Source organism: Otolemur garnettii, unplaced genomic scaffold, assembly GCF_000181295.1.
Source record: "Otolemur garnettii isolate 467f Iridium unplaced genomic scaffold, OtoGar3 scaffold00057, whole genome shotgun sequence".
NCBI classification, from domain to species: domain Eukaryota; kingdom Metazoa; phylum Chordata; class Mammalia; order Primates; family Galagidae; genus Otolemur; species Otolemur garnettii.
Genome location: NW_003852452.1, coordinates 10,562,310 through 10,577,628, shown reverse-complemented (window position 1 = coordinate 10,577,628; position 15,319 = coordinate 10,562,310). Strand labels below are relative to the sequence as shown.

The 15,319-nt window shown below is 41.3% G+C and overlaps 1 pseudogene; it reads right to left on the bottom strand.

Annotated features, from left to right (window-relative positions):
• Positions 1-15,015: 15,015 nt before the first annotated feature.
• Positions 15,016-15,100, bottom strand: LOC111726223 (annotated as a pseudogene).
• Positions 15,101-15,319: the final 219 nt, after the last annotated feature.

Here is a 15,319-nt window from a genome sequence, read left to right as displayed (position 1 = left end):
CTGCTCCCAATATTGTTTCTTGGGTGTATTTTTTCTTTCTTTCTTTCTTGTATTTTAGTGCAGCTGAAATTATTAAAGCATTTTCATTTTTGTCCTTCTCAAAGATTTGGGGGTACGAGCAAATGTACAAATGATATACATTGCTGCTTTGCTATTATATAGCAACAATAGCAACCTTCTTGCATAGTATAAGAAGTTTCCTTTCTCTGTAGGGTTCTAATTTTTTAACAATAAACACGTATTAAAGACGACACTTTGACTTGGAGATGTTCTTATTTCAATGGAGAAGAAGACTGTATTTTTTTTCTTTGAGAATCTTAAGACAATGAGTTATGGAACTAGATACTATGATAAAAAATTTGGCTGAAGCTCGCAGCCTATTAAAAGTTGAATTTTAATCTCCCTAGCTGGACAGCTGAATTTCTTTCTGCATATCAATTAGATTTAGTTTTTCTGCCTTATGGTGTTAGCATTCACAGATGGTTACTACAGGGATGGATGCCTCTCAGTAACAGTTTGAAATGCCCCTGGGTAATAAAGAGTGTAAATGATTGCTTGTGCCTTTGAAATAATGCACTGAGACCGTTAGTGGCCCATGGAGGACAGCTGTGGCCAAAGTCCACATTCGCTTTCAGGGCCTTATCTGCACTGTGGATTAAAGAAATTTTAAAATATGCTGATTAACTGAAAACATTAATATATGTTCATGATACTGGATTTTTTTTTAAAATCCACAACTTACTAGAAAAAGAGCAGCCTTTCAGAGTGAGGAAAGGAAAAAGGTTGACTTCACGGATGCTCGTTTTTCTGCCTAATTGCAGAAACGATGTGGGGTAAAATGTTTGAATCAGAGAGAAACCTGAAATGAGATCATTTTATTAAATAATTGAACAGAGGATAAAGTGAGAGGTTCATCTACAATCCATCAGCATAGATTAAGTGGCTGTGGAGTTGCAGGCTACGCCAGGTTGTATACAGCATACTAAAGACTTTCCCGCTCTTAAAAGTATTTCATTTATACGAGACAGTACATAATCAAGAATTGGGTTATAAGCAGTCAGATGGTGAGAGCATAGGAATTGGGGAAAGAAAGAACACAAGCTACATGCACTGGGAATGTTTAGTGGAGGGAAATCAAAGAACTACTTTCAGGAGACTTTCGAAGTTCTAAAAAATGAGTACATACGTGGCAGATAACGAGAATACTGGCTGCCCAGAGTTCAAAGCTCGCACAGAGGAAGGGTGAGTGTTGCACACTTGACTAAGGAGCTTGACCTGCTGGTCATGAGGAGGCTCTGGCAAAAGGAAGAATTTAAGCGGTATTTAAATAACGGATCTTGGCGGAGGGAGGTCGGGGAAGGGGTAGTGGCGCTCCGGGAGGCCGAGGCAGGTGGATTGCCAGAGCCCAGGAGTTCGAGACCAGCCTGAGCAAGAGAAATAGCTGGGCATTGTGGTGAGAGCCTGTAGTCCCACCTACTCGGGAGGCTGAGACAAGAAGATCACTTGAGCCCAAGAATTCGGAGGTTGCTCTGAGCTAAGACTCCACGGCACTCTACTGAGGGCAACAATGAGACTCTGTCTCAAAAACAAAACAAACATAAAAAGATCTTAAAAAACAAGAACTGATCTAATAGTGGTGATTAAGAGAGGATGCAGGGAAGGTGGCAGCAGTGGTATGTATCAGAATCACGTAGGAAGCTTGCCTTTATTTTTTAAGATTTTCATGTCACTCCACAAACTCTAATGGTTCAGGAAGCCCAGAGCACATACATTTTGAAAATATTCTTTGAAAGATTCTAGTGCGATTGCTGGCGATGAATCACTGTACTAGAGATTTAAAACAAAACAAAACAAAACAAACCCACTGTAGGAGAATATTTAAGAAGGTATTTCAGTAAGAATCCAATCTGTGGTCCTGGTAACAGGAATGGGCAGGAAGGAATTTTTCCTAGAGTTACTGCAAAGGAATCAGCTGGACTTGTGATGAGAATGGATGAAAGAGAAGACCTCAAAGATAGCTTTATGGTATTACTCTTAGGCAACCAAAGGGCATCCAGGGAACTTCTGGAGGAAGAAAGGTAAGAGAATGAGGAGAGGGGATTGCCATGAAAGCCTGGAGATGGAGAGGTAATTAAAAAAGGTCCAAAATATTCAGCACTAGAAAAATATATATTGACTTTACCGTAGTGAACTTGGGGAAATCAATCAAAACATCTCAAGAGTTGGGGGAGTCTCATTCCCCCTCTGATTTCAAACATTCAAGGTCTGATAAACGTCTTAACTGACTTAATGTTCTTGGATTTTCTCTTGTGTCAGGTGGGCCTTGTTGACTCACTTTAATGAGAGCAGTTTTACTCTTGAAGCTCCTGGAATATAACGGAGCAAAGTGTCTCAGATCAGGTGTTAGATGAGAAATCTGATCCAGATAGGTGTGGCTGTGTATCGCTTTGACTATATTATTACTGTATCGAGTAGGTTTCTTTAAAAGAAATATAAATAAAAGATTATGACAAATACCTACAGGAATAACTCCACAAATGGGATAATTTATTCTAACATTGTTCAATTCTCAACTTTTTTTTTTTTTTTGAGACAGAGTCTTAACTCTATCCAGTGGGTAGAGTGCCCTGATGTCATAGCTCATAACAACCTCATACTTTTGGGCTCAAGCAACATTCTTGCCTCAGCCTCATGCGTAGTTGGAACTATAGGTACCTGCCACAATGCCTGGCTATTTTTCTTTTAGTGGGTCTCACTCTTGCTCAGGCTGGTCTCGAACTCATGAGCTCAAGCAATCTACCTGCCTCAGCCTTCCAGAGTGCTAGGATTACAGGCATGACCCACTGTGCCCAGCCTTATTCTCTATTTTTTTCAAGGCTAGGCCTCAGCAGCCTTGTTTATACACACAAATCTGTCTCCCTGGTTACATCTGATCGAACTAAAGGAAAATGCCTGATCCCAAGTGGGCCAGTCAATTTCTCTTTCTGTGGCTGCCGCAACTGAGATTTAAAACACTGATCTCTGTTAACTACTTGAACTGCTGATGTGCAGTCAAGAACTGTGAAGCATCCACCTCCCACCTGGGAAGGGGGAGGGGGCTGGAAGTAAGGAAGAAAGCAGCAGACCGTGGGCAGAGGTAGGGAAGCCTCTGACCCTCTCCCTTTGTGGGGATCGCTCACCCCAGACCCCCATGAGCTGTGACTCAGATGCTCTCAGTCCCCACTTCTCTTCCTTCTGCCATCTCTGTTGCCACCACTGGCATTCCTGTTCCTTTCTGTCTGTGTCTCCCCGGGGGGAGAATCGGACCAAGTTTGTTCGGTCATCACCTAATATGAAATGACCATAATGTACAGTTATAAGCCTAGGGAAGCACGAGAACATGCCCTTCAATGCATCTAGTCTTGCAGGAAATACTGTGCAATTAATTGTGCTTGGGTTGGCATGTACATGTCTTCAAATTAAGAAGAATGAAAAATGTGAATGATTTAGGCAAAGCTGTACCATAATCCAATAACCATATTGTATACAAGGAATTAACGAGCTGCACCTGGCAAGAAGGCAGGCACGCCGCCAGGGTTCCAGCACAGTCAGAAGGGCTGTCAGGGCACAAGGACTGTCTAGGAGAAAGGAGTGACTGTCTGCTGGCGCAATCTGCGTTGGCTCCATCGCTGGCCACTGCGATTCTGTACGAGGGGCTCTGGGGGAGCTGGAAATCTGTACCTCTCTGGGAACATGCAACACTGTTCTGCTTTGTGCAGAAATTTCTGGTCACATAAATCCCAGTCTTCTTTGATATCGAGAAGTCTCATATTTTTAAGCAACTGTGACTGCTACCATCTTTACAGCAATCCCACCTCCATCTGTTTTGATGCCTACACAGAAAATATGAACCAGTGGCTCCAACATTTTTTTCAAGCATTTGCTGAAGAGAGGCCTGATACAGTGCATGTTCAGAATACGAGGAAGGGCTGTGATGAAAATGACAGAGAAATGTTCAGACAGAAGAGTCGATGAATTTGCCATGAGTCTTATATGCCTTCTTTACCCACAGAGGGGTCGTTATCCTCTTTAGACTCTCTGAACAAGAGCATGTGCATTCCTATTTTTTAAGATACTATTGTGAGATATCAGAGTATCATACACTTAAAACTGTCATGGACCAACCCAACTTCAGAGATAACATTTCCATCACTGCTCCCTAAAGTTACGCAACATGGCAGCCCTGGAAATTACCTCCCTGTAACATGGAAAAGCAAAACATGAATTCATAGATGTTGACCAGCAGGGCACTTGTACAGCTGAAGAGAAGGGTTTTACCTAGGTGTCCTTTCAGATCATCCTTCTCTCTGCTCAGCCAACCCCAGTTCCTTTAATCCTTACCATTCCTCCACTCACTTCTCTAAAATTTATTAGGCATCTCCCAGGATCTTCCTGTTTAAACAAAGCAAGCCAAGGCTAAATTTTCAAGGTCAAGGGGAAAAAAGTACATTTTTTCCCCCTTATTTCCCAAGATAAACCCTCAGACAGGACAAAATCATGAACCAGCACTGTCTGATTATGTTCTTTCAAAATTACTATGTAGGTACCTAACACCCAATCTTAATAGCATTAAGAGGTGTGATAATAGTGGGATTATTAAAGGTCTGCTCAAAAAGGTTTGCTCCCTTCTACTGTGTGAGGATGCTGTGAGAAGGTGCTATCTTTTTTTTTTTTTTTTGAGACAGAGTCTCACTATGTCGCCCTTGGTAGAGTGCTATAGCGTCACAGCTCACAGCAACCTCAGACTCTTGGGCTTAAGTGATTCTCTTGCCTCAGCCTCCCACGTAGCTGGGACTACAGGCGCCCACCACAATGCCTGGCTATTTTTTTTCTTTTTTTTTTTTTTTTGTTGTAGTTGGCCCAGGTCTGGGCTCGATTTAAACCTGCCAACTCCAGTGTATGTGGCTGGTGCCCTCACCACTGAGCTACAGTTGCCGAGCCTTTGAAGACAATTTCATGCAGTCACCCTCAGTGGAATGCCATGGCATCATAGCTCACAACAACTTCAAACTCTTTTGGGTTCAAGAGATCCTCTTGCCTCAGCTTCCCAGGTAGCTGGGACAGGACTACAGGCACCTGCCACAACACCCAGCTCTTTTCTTTTTCTTAGAGATAGTGGGGGTCTCCCTCTTGCTCAGGCTGGTCTTGAACTCCTGAGCTCAGGCAATCCACCCACTTAGGACTCCCAGAGATCACAGGTGTGAGCCACCGCACCCGGCCATGAGAAGGTGCTATCTTTGAAGCAGAGGGCAAGCCCACCCCAGACACTGAATCTACAGCACCTCAACCTTGGACTTCCCAGACTCCAGAACTGTGAGCAATAAATTTCTGTAAGTTACTCAGCCTGAGGTGTTTAGTCCACTCAGCATGAATGGACGAAGACTGGCAAGATCAGGGAATCCCAAGCTGGTTACTCTTTCTTCTTAGCTTCACATGGCCAGAATTCCCCCAAGTCAGACAGGGTCAGTGTATTATTGCCTTAATTCTTAATTTGCATCTTTTAAACTCTGACAGTAATCAGCTTTTTCTTGTTTCACCTTAGACATTTACAGCTCCAATTTTATCATTCCACATTTCAGATCGCTTTCTGGCAATGCTTCTTTGAAAGCATACCAATTTAGCAACGTGAAACAATATACATTTCTTAGCTCCAAAAAATACGGTTTCTTCTATAATAAAAAAATACAAAAAGCATATTGGACTATTAAGTTGTATGACGTAGGTAAGTTAAAAAGTTATATGAATTATTAAGTTATATACAACCTGCAAGAACATATAATTGTAATTAGTGCTAACATTCTTAAGAGACCAGTCTATTATCACACAGAAAATGTTTACCAGTGACAAATACTGACTCCAATATTACCCCAAATCTGTATTAAACACAGTTTAGGAGCTTCACAACTCCTTATTCAGAGGATTGGGCTGTGCAGAAAAGGCCTGCCCCACAGAACAGAGCACAAGAGACCTAAAGCCATATAGGAGCAACGTATGAAATGCTTGCAAATGACCACTTATCCATTTTATTTGTTAGCAAATACCAAAAACATATTTTCATACTTATGGAATTGTTATGTTAAATTTCATCATTTTAAGAAAAATAACAACAACCTATAAATATTCCTGTGGAAAGCCACATGGTCATATGCAGAGGGTTCACCAGGAAAGTGCCTGCCTGCCTGCCAAGTAGGCTCAACAGGGAGCATAACTTGGTGAACTTGACATGATCAGATCATGATCCACAGACCAAGTGAGAAACTTCATCCCATTCCAGGTTCATCTGGTTTCGAGGAAGCTCTTGCACATGAATTAAACCCCCAGGAAACTGACATGCAAGACCAGAAAAGACATTAGTTTTACAATAAGAATTATACAACTACCAGAGGTCAGAGAAGGACATCAGTGGGAAAATCACATTCTCTGCTCAAAGGCAGGCTCTTCAGCAAGCCAGTTTGCCAGCCGCCCGTTGGGGGAGTATAGAATTAGAATCAGTATGAGATTTGCCGGATTTGAATATAATTGCATCAGGCCCTGAAAACCTCCTGGGTCTGTCTCCACCACACAGGCCTGTCAGACCCACCCCTGTAGGGGCCAGGAAGGGTGCTGGCCTCTGCTCAGTGCCCGGGTGGACCTGGCCAACATCTGCTTCCCAGACTCTCTTTTTTCTCTGCTTCCCTTTTTAAACAACCCCATCTGTGATTACTTCAGTCGTGATATAAACAGTAATATTTTTCTTAAGAATACTACACAGTCAAAACTGGCTAAGTGTCATATTTTTTTAAGAACACTGTATAGTCAAAACTGGCTGATCTAGGCCCAGCGCAGTGGCTCACACCTGTAAGTAATCCCAGAACTTTGGGAGAACAAGGTGGGAGGATTCCTTGAGGTCAGAAATTCAAGAGCAACCCAGCAATACAGTGAGACACTTGTCTCTCCAGAAAATAAAGTATCTGGTCATGGTGGCACGTACCTTAGTCCTAACTAATCTGGAAGCTGACCCAGGAGGATCACTTGAACCCCCGAGGTAGAGCTTACAGTGAGCTATGACTGTGCCACTGCCCTGTGACGAGAGTACCCCCAAGGCAGATGTTTGAAAAACAAAAAAACTGAGCTGAGCAGTGGAATGAATAATGAACTTGAATGATTTTAACCATAGGTCATTTAACCTTACATAGCACAGAAATTCTTCTGGGTAAGTCTTAGCTATGAAGATAGAAGTATAACTGAAAATTAATCAAATATCCAAAATTGCAACAAAGGGGGAAAAAACATCACCACTCCCCTCCCCCTCAACTGACCTTTCATTGAAATGGAGCTGTGGATTTCAGAATTCAGAATTCTCTGTCTTGTCCTATGAATCTACGCATCCAGCTGCTTCCCAGGCCTACCATGACTTGGTCTCTCTGGTTCTGGGTGACTTCCACAGACCAGTCTCCAAGGGTCCTCGCCCCTCTCTGCCCCTCTGACTCTGCTCTTTCCTCCACCTGCCCTGGAGGGCCGGTGCTCCTCCTCAGGACTCCATCCACGATCCTCCTCCTCCTACTTAGTCTCGTTCACGCTCATAGGTAGACTCAATGATTTCAAACAAGACAAAGCGCATAACCCCAGCGAGACCCATAGCAGTGGTGCCTCCCTGTTCATTTCTTGCTTTTGCATTAGTCCCGAGACATGGCAGTGTGTTTGCACCTGTCTACTCGGTACTTTGCTTTGGTGTTAGCCGCTTCCCTGTCACTTCACGTGCTCAAAACAGATTTTCTCTCTCAAAACTTTTCTCCCGTGATCTCCACCTGAGTACACGGTATCACCATCCACCTGCTTTCCTAAGTTGGAACAGGGGAAGCTGTCATGGATGGGAGGCTCTACTGGCCAAAGATAGTGATGGCTACACAACAGATTAAGTCTTTTTTTTTCTTTTCTTTTTTCTTTTTTTTTGGACACAGGGTCTTACTCTGTCACACTGGCTAGAGTGCAGTAGTGTCATCCTAGCTCAGTGCAACCTCAAACTTCTGGATTCAAGAGAATCTTTTGCCTCCGCCTCCCAAGCACAGGCCCACTAATTTCTTGCTCAGGCTGGTCTTGAACTTCTGGCCTCAAGCAATCTTCCTGTTTCTGCCTCCCAGAGGGCCAGGATTACAGGTGTGAGCTCTTTCATCGCTCCTGCTCTGGACCTTTCTGTGGCTTTTCCTCTACCAAGCGTTGTCTTGTGTCAGAGAGCTTTCCTCATAATGTTAATGACAGGCAGCTGTGGGGAATGGACGGACATACTCAACATGACGGCTCTTTGACTTCCTCCTACCCCCCTTCCTTTCTCCCTCTTCAGAAGCAAAGACCTCAACATAAAGGAGTTCACAACATAGAGCTAAAATATGCAGAGATAACATATGCACAGTGCTACTGATTATAACATTGACAAGAATTAAAGAATACTGCTTTCGAGAAACTCTGGTTTCCAGGCCTATCATTTATCCATCGGGAAAGAACCATTTCTTTCCAAGAAAAGAGACAATCACACCTGCCCCCACCCATACTAATGCCATTGGTATCTGTCCATCAAAGTAAATGAAGATTTCATATTTGAAGTAAAAGCGGGGGGCAGGGTTTGAGCTCTAAGGTGACTAATAACGCAGTTTTACTCTTTGATGGGGTTATTAGAAAAGCAAGGGAGGGAAAGTGATTCTCATCAGTTTGCATTAATATTGGAATCTCAATCTTTATGAGAGAAACTGGGTCTGAAAAGGTTTCAGCAGGTAATAGGTTTTTTTGACACTGTTATGCAAGTGGATGGTATATGAACCGGCCTGGATTAATGAAAGCAATTACCAAGTGTTGTTACTGTAAGTTGCACAGTTTCATTCTATGCCATCTCCTGGTGATTCTTCATTTAGCCCAGATGAAGTCAAGAGCTATTTGACAAAATGTTTCTTGTACCTAAGAAGGTAAGAAGGTGTATTTTGCTGGTTTGAACAATAATCTTCAGCATTCACACCCAATATGAACTCCTATTTTTTGTGCACTCATGATAACTTAAGCGGAAACAATTTTCTTGAGTGAGGAAAGGAGAAATCTTACATTTTGCTAGCAAAAAAGTCACTGTCCTCTTGTGATGTGCTAAAATTCTCCTTTGGAAGAATAATTTATGAACTCAAGCCTCTATATATGCTCTTTAATCACTATGGATTCAAAGACAGTGACAGCAATTTGTGTACATTTAAAATTATGAAGGATTAAAGAACTAATTATGAAACATCATTTTTATCTTTTTTCTCTATTACTTTCTTCTTCCCTGCCCTAAGGGAAGAATTTCTTAAAGATTATGTACAAGAAAGCAAGGAAGAATTTCTTTAAGAAAGCACAAAAATATCACACCTGTAATCCTAGCACTTTTGAGAGGTGGAGGCAGGAGGATTGACTGAAACCAGAAGTTGGAGACCAAACTAAGTATAAGAGTGAGACCCCCCCCCCATCTCTACCAAAAAAATAGAAAATTTAGCTGTGCATGGTGGTACATGCCTATTGTCCCAACTACCAGGGAAGCTAAGGCAAGGGGATTGCTTGAGCCCAGGAGTTTGAGGTTGAAGTGAGCTATGATGACACCATTGTACTGTAATGGGGGCAACAGAAGAGGGAGAGAACGAGGGAGGGAGAAAGGGAGGGAAGGTAGGGAAAGAAGGAAGGAAGGAACTCAACAATAAAGGGAAATTTACAATAAAGGGAAGTGAGCTATGATGACACCACTGCACTGTAATGGGGGCAACAGAAGAGGGAGAGAAGGAGGGAGGGAAGGAAGGAAAGGAAGGAAGGAAATCAACAATAAAGGGAAATTTTTTTAAGTCCAAATATGTTAACTACATTAAATTGGGAGTTTTATCAAAGGGCAGCACAAAAACAGTGAACTATGTAGGGGAAAATATGTGTAACACATATAAATGATAAATGACTAGGGTGTAGAATATATAAAGAGCTCCTAAAGATCATTAAACAGACAGATAACCAAATATTTGAAATGGCTAAAGACTTAAATAGGCATTTCATAAAATAAGAAACCCAAATAAACATACAAAAAGTTACTCACCTTTATTAGTAATCTAATATAAATGAAAATTATAACTACAACAGAATACCATTATACATCTGCCAGATCAGCAACACTTTAAAATCTGACAATATCCAATGACGGGGAGATAGGGCATTCTCACGTACTGCTGCTGGCAGGTATACAAATTGGTACGTTCACTCCGGAAAATGCAGTAAGGTTAAAGACAGCCATGAGCCCTGATCTGCACCACCACGATTATACTCACAGAAATTCAGAAAGATGTTCACCAGTGTACATGTACGTAACTTTCACAGCAGCACTGTTCATAATAGTTCACACAAAAAAACAATCAAAAACTCCGTCAACTGAAAAACTGCTAAACTGTGGTACAATCATACAGTGGAAATCTAAGCAATAACGAAATAATTGTCACTGCACACAGTGACCTCGACTAGAGCTTCTCACAAAAAACTGTTAAACAAAAGAAATAAAGCATTAAAGAATGCACACAATATTATTCCATTCATGTAAAGCTGAAAAACAGGCAAAAACTAAATTATGTATGATAAAACTATAAAGGTAACTCAAGAAAATTACTACGACAAAATTACAACATAGAACTATAATTATATATTATATGGGACGGGGAGAGCGCGTCAGTGAAGATGCTGGAGGGCTCGTAATACTGGATTTCCTCCACCTCAGTGGTGGCGACAGGAATTTGGCTTTATATTATTTGTTAAACTGTGCGTTCATGTTTGGGGACTTCCGTAATATGGTATATTTCACGTTTTAATATGTTTTTTTAAATGGTTATCAGATCTAAGACTAGATGGTCTGGCAACAGAATGGGAGGATACAGATAAAGGGCAAACAAAAAATATAATCAAAAGGTAATAAGTGTTATAAAAGAAAATAGAGCAGGATAAAGGGAATGGGTTAAGTAGAGAGAACCATTCACTGGCCCTCAGAGTCGGTGTCTCCGTAGTTAAACTTCATGGAGTGCTGCTGTGGACACAGGAAAGGTGACGCAAATTGAGAGCACGGTGAAATTTCAGATTGTGCCACAAGCGAGATTGCAAAACCCCACAAAAGATGGTTCCAATTACGCCCAATGTCCCAGACAAATAAAAATCTGGCAGTGTTAGGCTGTCGATAATTGGGGGAGAAAAAGATAACAAGAAGGGCTGTCTACATTTGGGATGCTTCTTGAAATACTAATCTCAATGGTGAAATATTTTTCTAAAAGCTTGGAAAAATGACTGAACCCTGAATATGGTTTGAGATTCTCTTTGTAAGAATGCTGTTAGGAGTCTGATATGAAATGAAGGCTGCTCAAACATGCCTTTTTTAAAGAAAAATAATCATGCCATAAATAATAACAAATCATTTTTAATTTGAAGAATTTATTTATTTATTTTTTAAGACAGAATCTCATTCTGTCACTCTGACTAGAGTGCCCTGGGCATCACAGCTCACTGCAACCTCAAGCAATTCCCCTGCCTTCGCCTCCCGAGTAGACCTGCCAATAGGCACCTGCCATAACACCCGGCTAATTTTTTCTATTTTGGGTAGAGACAGGGTCTCGCTCTTGCTCAGGCCGATCTCAAACTCCTGACCTCAAGGATCCTCCCACGTCAGTCTCAGGCAGACATCAGGACCAAAAAAAAAAAAAAAAAAAAAAAAATCAGAAATATCAATTCTGAATAAGCAGTAAACCAGATAACAAGGCCTTGAATAATTCCATTTCCTTAATTTCAAGTTGGTATCTTATAAAACAGAGGGTGCAACACTGAACCGTTGTCTTGTTTGAATTCTAAATCGTCATTTTAAAACAGCAGATGGAGCACCTTATGTTCACAGAAGGAAAGCCAAGGGCTCAGAAAAGGTAACCACTTAGCCAAAGAGAAAGAAGCAATATAGAAAACCAGGGCTCTGAACTCTTATCCCCTCCAAAGGTTAGCAGATGATTGACTTTAAGAGATTTTTTTACAGAATTAGAGTGTAACTATGGTTAAGTCCTCTAATAGGTTTTTCTTTCTGGGTCATGCAAACATGGACATTCTACAGAAGATTTCAATTACTCCAAAAAATTCTGAATTTCCAAGCACAGAATGTAAGTCACCACATTTCTTCTGGTACCTACCATGTGGCTGATGCAGGTTATTGTCTTTTTTTTTTCTTTTTAGTTCCACACCTACAGATGTAATACCCACACTGTGAGAAGGAGGAAATATGAGTATCATTTTATTCACCCAAAGAAACTAAAACCCAACATTTTGCTTTTTGTTTGCAGATAAACTTCTTACAAATCCATAATCAAATAAACAGTCTGCTTAGAAAATAAAAAATCAGCTCACACTACCGTACTTCTTTCAATAACATGCAGTTTGATAGGAAGGCAAAAAACAATCTGATAGAAGAAGAATTTTAAATAGTCATACAATGTGAAAAAGGTTTTCTACCTTATTAATAACTTAAAATATAAAAGGCCGGACTCAGTGGCTCACACCTGTAATCCTAAGACTCTGGGAAGCTGAGGTAGGTAGATTGGTTGAGCTCAGGAGTTTGAGACCAGCTTGAGCAAGAGTGAGACTCTATCCCTAAAAAACAGCCGGGTGTTGTGGGGGGCACCTGTAGTCCCAGCTACTTGGCAGGCTGAGGCAAGAGGATCACTTGAGTGCAAGAGTTAGACACTGCTGTGAGCTATGACACCATGGCACGGCACTCTACCAAAGGCCACAAAGTTAAGACTCTGTCTCAAAAAAAAAAAAGGAAAATAGTATGGCATGCCATGTTTCACCTATTTATTAAGTAAGGATATTTTTAAAAAGAAAGCAGTGGATGTCTATTTCCTCTGTTGACAGGCCAGCAACACAAGTAAATTCCAGCATTTTCATAATTTAGATTTCTTTTTTGTTTTTTGGAGACACAGTCTCACTCAGTCGCCCTGGGTAGAGTGCTGTACTGTCATAGCTCACAGCAACCTCAAACTCTTGGGCTCAAGTGATTCTCTTGTCTCAGCCTCCCAAGTAGCTGGGACTACAGGCACCCGCCACCAACACCCAACTATTTTTAGAGATGGGGGTCTGACTTCTCCTCAGGCCGGTCTCCAACTAAGCTCAAGCAATCCACCCTCCCCGGCCTCCCAGTGGGCTCCCAGTGGGCTCAGATTACAGGCCTGAGCCACTGCCCCCTCCCTCTGCCATAATTTACATTTCTAATCACATGCTGCTCCTATTAGTTCTTCCTCAGAGCAGTAACAGACTTCAAAAGGTCAGGCCTGGGAAGATTTCCAGCAAGAAATGAAAGCTCCATGAATGGCTTTTTGGAAAACCAAGGATTATTTTGACTTGATTTACCAGACAGCCCATGATGAAATAAAACATCGTACCAACAGGATATTATTATTTCTACCCTCGAAATAAATATCAAAACTTTATGTTACCATTCTTGGAGCTACTCTGTACTTAGCCATGTAGTCAGAAGCAAGAGCTTATGAATACAGCAGTAAGTTTTCACAAAGACATAAAATCACCATGCCAGAAAAATAGCTGCTGACGAACTGCTACTTGTGACTCCTATCTTAGCTTTTTCCTGGAATATGTTCTTCTTGCTGAATTATTCAGCCAGAATAGACTAGGGGCAAGGATATACAGCAGAAGTAGAGGTAGTGATAGAGAAATTTAGAGCTTGCAATCGGGAATCGGGGGAAAAAAGAATATGTCATAGTTTCTAGTCTCTTAGATTTGAGGCATATTTCTTCTCACGACTTCAGGGGAAGCCAAATAAACTAAGTTGAAGAGACAGAAAGAATATTCTAAGAAAAGATTAAGATGCAGGGAAGTATGCCTACCGCGGAGAAGGGGACCAGATAGACAAGCAGAACCTTTGAAGGTGAGCAGGAGGGTGGGTACAGGGTATGGATATAAAGAGAGAGGTTTGGCTGGAGGAGGGAACACCGGGAACACCTGTATCTCTGGAGGTGAGAGCATGAGAAAGGAAAAATAAAGATTATTCCAATATGGGCAGCGCCCGTAGCTCAGTGGGTAGGGCACCGGCCACATACACGAAGGCTGGCAGATTCAAACCTGGCCCAGGACAGCTAAACAACAATGACAGCTGCAACAAAAAAGATAGCTGGGCGTTGTGCTGAGCAGCTGTAGTCCCAGCTGCTTGGGAGACTGAGGCAGGAGAATCACTTCCACTCAAGAGTTGGGGGTGGCTGTGAGCTGTGGAACCACGACACTCTACCCACGGCAACAGCTTGAGACTGTCTCAAAAAAAAAAAAAAAGATTACTCCAATCTGGCCAGATTGAGTGCCTCAGGCCACCCAGCACATTGAGAGGCCAAAGTGGGAGGATCCTTTCAGGCCAGGAGTTCAAGACCAGCGTGGGAAAAATATCAAGACCCCATCTGAACAAAAACATTTATTACTAGCAAGGCATTGTAGCACCTGCCTATAATCCTAGCTCCTTGGAGGCTGAGGTGGGATGACTGCTTGAGTCCAGGAGTTCTAGCCTGAGCAACAGAGCAAGACTGTCTCTATTTAAAAACATAAAAAAGGATATTCAAATACAACTGTAATAGTCTCATACTTTTTAGAGTCCTTCTTTTATTAAACCACAGGACGAGGATTATAAAAATATTTGTTGTTTTAATTTATGTTTAATTGATAAATAATATTTACAGGGTACAATGTGATGTTTTGAAATATATATATATACATACTACAGAATGATTAATTAAGCCAATTAATGTATCTTTCACTTCACAAACTTTTTTTGCAGTGCTAACATTAAAATCTAATCTCAGCAATTTTGAAATACACATGACATTATTATTAACTATGGTCACCACGCTCTGCAATACATCTCAAAAACTTCCTCTAAACCTCCTCTAAAGTCTCATCTAAAACTTTGTACCGTTTGATCAACATAAAAATATGGAATGCTTCATGTATATGCTCAGAGGCCATGCTAATCTTCTCTGTATCATTCCAATTTTAGTGCCCAAGTAAGCACAAGATGTTGTCTTCCTGACTTCTAAATATTGTCTAAAATATTACATTTTTATAAAATTTTGCTGCCGTGGAGAAAAACCCTATCTTTGCCAGTGAAACAAGCAATTCATTGGAAGTATAATTATAAACATTTGGCATTGTTTTGATCATGAGAGAAAGAAAAGCTTTTATCTAACAGTTTTTCATAATCTCAGGAAAGAATTCATCCGCCATTTATTTT